This window comes from Triticum urartu, chromosome 5 (assembly GCF_003073215.2).
Source record: "Triticum urartu cultivar G1812 chromosome 5, Tu2.1, whole genome shotgun sequence".
Taxonomy (NCBI): domain Eukaryota; kingdom Viridiplantae; phylum Streptophyta; class Magnoliopsida; order Poales; family Poaceae; genus Triticum; species Triticum urartu.
In genome coordinates, this window is record NC_053026.1 from 522,623,788 (window position 1) to 522,627,492 (window position 3,705).

Below are 3,705 nucleotides of genomic sequence, written 5' to 3' on the forward strand. Positions count from 1 at the left end.
ACCATATACATAGAATCTTAGCAGCAACGCGGTTAAAAGAAGGCGCTACTGCTAATTAGTAGTAGCGAGGGGTATAAAAACCGCGCTACTACTAAGTTTATAGTAGTAGCGTGGGGTATAAACCCGCGCTGCTACTAAGTGGTCTTCACCATGCCTCTCGGGATAGGCCATAGTAGTAGCCAGGGGTGTAAAATCTGCGCTACTACTAAGTTAGTAGCTATAGCGCAGGTAACACCCCCACTCTATTACTAAGCGTGTCCAGTGCTGCACCATCCACCCCGGCCCGATCCACTCCCACCCCACCACTCTCTCGTCCTCGGTCCACCCCATCCCGGGCGTCTCGCTCACCGGAGGAGTCTCGCTCGGCCTCCCCTCTCCCTGACCTAGCCGCCACCTCTCGCCCTCCCGTGAACTCCATGGCGGCTGCCGCCTGATCTGCATCCTCGCCGGCCCTGCTGCCTCGCCGCCGCCCCTGCTGACCCCATCTACCTCGCCGCCGCCCTGGTCTTCAAATCGCGGCTGCCCCACTTCAACCTGCCCGCCGCCAGGTCCAGCATACCGTCGCCGCCGGCCGGGAGAGGTAGCTACTCCGCCTCCTCCTCCCCTCTTCCTTCCCCTACCTCCCTCCTTCCTGCCTCGGCCCGGCGAGCCCCTGCTGCGTGCGTGACCAGGGACAAGCCCTTGATTTTTGTTTGACAAGGGATGAGGCCTGCCAATTTGTTTCTACGGAGAGCCCTTGTTGTTTACAGAGAGCCCTTGTTGTTTACAGAGAGCCTACACTTATGTCAATATTGTTTTGTCAACTACTGTATCTATCTTTTGTACAGAGAGCCGTATATGTTTCAGACCAAAAATTTGCTTCTCTATTCCCTTGTGATTATCATGTCTAGGTTGACCTGCTCCTGTGCGTGCAGGGCAACATCGACGCTGGACCAGATGGACGAGCTGCAGTGCCAAACTGGTACCTCTGAATTTTGCTTCAGTTTTCCTTCCTGCTAATCTGAATTTAGGGGAAGCTCTGAATTTTGTTATGTTTTGCAGGGAGAGGAATAGACGCTCCAGCAGAGTGGTATTCTCTATGCAATCAAACAAGAAGCATTTAGTGTTGTTTTGCTGAATGAAAAAAGACTAAAATCAGAACACATATGATTGCAGATTATGCGTGTGTATGTGGAGAAGATAACTGGGTCGATTGATTTGATGTTAATTTGTTTGCTTCACTCTGTTTATTTATGGCTACGATGACGGTAGCGACACACGAGGTAAATTAAACCCAGCCCCCCTTCGCGTTCCCGTCCATTCCGCTCACCTTGTGCTCCTAGCTGACGAACCCCTTTCCTCCTCCCCCCTTTCCGGCGATTGAAGATGAGGCGCAGGTGGGCGCCGAGGGGGAGAGCCAGCAGCCGGCGCTGGAGTACGAGGAGAGGATCCACAAGTTCCCCGGCGCGGTAAAATTACCGACCTAACTCTGAATCCTAGTTAATTTCGCTACTGTCCTAATCACTCTGCAAACAAGCAGATCGGCCAGAAACCTTATGTTTGCTGTCCAGTGTCAATGGTGGAGCTCGAAACCCTGGAACCACGCTGAACCTCATGAATAGACTTGAATATTTGTTTTAGGTAGATGCTTGACCATTATGCTTTGGAAGAGTGCACGTGAGCCTACCATTTGAAACTGTAGTTGACCAATCTAATTTGGCATGACCAGTTGTAGCTTTGAGTTTGATAAAAGGGTTAACAATATCAAGGGATTTTGTTTGACCTTTGCATTTTCCGCAGGTTGCAATTCATGTAGCACAAAGTAGTATATTTATTGGTCCATATGTTTGTAGATCATAATGGATCTGAATGTCTGAATGTCACATTATATCACTATAAATGTCGTTTTGAACTTTGATATGGTCTTCCAGTGTACAGTTTGACATCATTTTTCTTGAAAATATGCTTCGTCGAATAAAATAGGCACATATAAGCAGAGTACATTTCATTAGGCTTGTTTTATCAGTTTGGTGTTATAGATGGTTGACGGGGAGAGACGACACTGCCGGTTTGCTGAAGTGGTAGGTTGCCATTCAGGTCAGTCGCCAATACTCTTCTTCCTTGGGCTCCAGAATTTACTTGCATTAGGGAGTTAGCCGAGCCACATTTAACCTGGTGAAGACAAGATTACGACTTTAGTCATTGATAGTCAACATAAGAACACAACTAAAATATGCGCAGAAGTTAGTTAGGCTGTAGCCAGAAGCTGTAGAGACTGTTTGGGTGTGATTCCTGTCGGTGGACTGATGAAATTTTTGGTAGAGCAATTCAGGCATGTAGTTGGATGGATGAATATACCTTGCATACATCTCTAGGATTTACAGAATGAAGCTAACAATTCCTTGAGCCTACTAGTTATATATGTTAGGAGTATCCTCGGCCAGGTTAATTACTAATGATCTGAATTGCTCGAATAGATGCAAACTTGTGGCCACACAAGTTAACTTTTTACATTTTACCTAATGATTTTTATACTAGCTAGCGTTTCTCATATCACAAAAGCTGTTGCTGCACTTGGGATAGAATACAGGATTTTCTGAAAATGAAAGCGAGTTCACCATGACTACGACAGATACTAGGTAGTTTAACTTGGGATAGAATACAATGCACGGGTTACAACAGAAGTTATTTCTTGTCTCAGAATTACTGATTGCTCTTTGTTCTCATTTTCCTTGTTAGCTGAAACTATTCCTTGTCTACAGATAAGAGGAAGCCATGTTCGGAGCCACCGACAGTGTCTTCCTTGGATTCGTTCGTGTAATAAGGAGGGTACCCGGCCTTCTTCACGTGTCGAGCAACAAGTAAGGACCAGCCTTGTTTAGGTTGGTGGTGGAATGCTAGAGAAGTGGTCTGTTTAGGTTGGTGGTGGAATGCTAGGGAAGGTACCCACCTTTAGATGATGGTTGTGTTCGTCTGATGTTAAATGGGATGTCGTGATTTCTTTCAGTTGAGATGTTGTTCCTTGACACGAGTCTGATGTTAATGGGATGTTGTGATTTCTTTCAGTTGAGATGTTGTTCCTTGACATGAGTTTATTTTGCACTGGGCATGTCTATTTTCTATCCAGAAATAATGCATCTAAATTTTATTTTATTTAATTCCTAATTAGCTACTAGTAGTGTGGGAGGAGAAGCGCACGCTACTACTACCTAGGATAGTAGTAGCGCTGGTTGAGATAGTAGTAGCGCGCTGCCATCTGTGCTACTAGTAACAGACATACTAGTAGCGTGGGTGGCATCCGCGCTACTGCTATCTAGTTAGCTGTAGCGCCTTATTGGTAGCGCGGGTGCTCGCGCTGCTGATAGGCCTAAAACCCGCGCTGCTGCTAGGCTTTTCCCTAGTAGTGGCAGGTTGAAGAGGCTCAGCGCAGCTCCTACTTCTCTTGCAAGGCTCCTTCCTAACATCTTATACTTGGAAATCCTCAATCTTGTCTTCATTGCACCCCCTCAACAAGGTGACACAAACTAGTTACTCGTCTCCTTGGAAAATAAATATGCATACTTTCCAGTCTGTGAACACAAAAGGATGAGATTATAACAAAACAACACCACATAATTATGTCAACTAGTTACTCGTCTCCTTGGGAGATAAATATGCATACTTTCCTAACATACTTACCTACTGTAGTGTACAGCCAAACCTTTATGTCACCTATGAGTTAGGCAA

General features: G+C 46.0%; 1 long non-coding RNA gene across 4 annotated transcripts; it reads left to right on the forward strand.

Annotated features, from left to right (window-relative positions):
- The first annotated feature begins 270 nt into the window (after positions 1 to 270).
- On the forward strand, positions 271 to 3,044 carry LOC125556552. 4 transcript variants are annotated; one of them, XR_007305128.1, is made up of 6 exons: positions 271 to 580; positions 915 to 961; positions 1,042 to 1,069; positions 1,156 to 1,262; positions 1,366 to 2,076; positions 2,742 to 3,044. It is a non-coding gene; the product is annotated as an uncharacterized LOC125556552 (long non-coding RNA). The 4 variants fall into 4 exon arrangements; XR_007305129.1 differs by having other exon boundaries at positions 1,366 to 1,448; positions 2,006 to 3,044; XR_007305130.1 differs by having other exon boundaries at positions 1,366 to 1,448; positions 2,019 to 3,044.
- Positions 3,045 to 3,705: the final 661 nt, after the last annotated feature.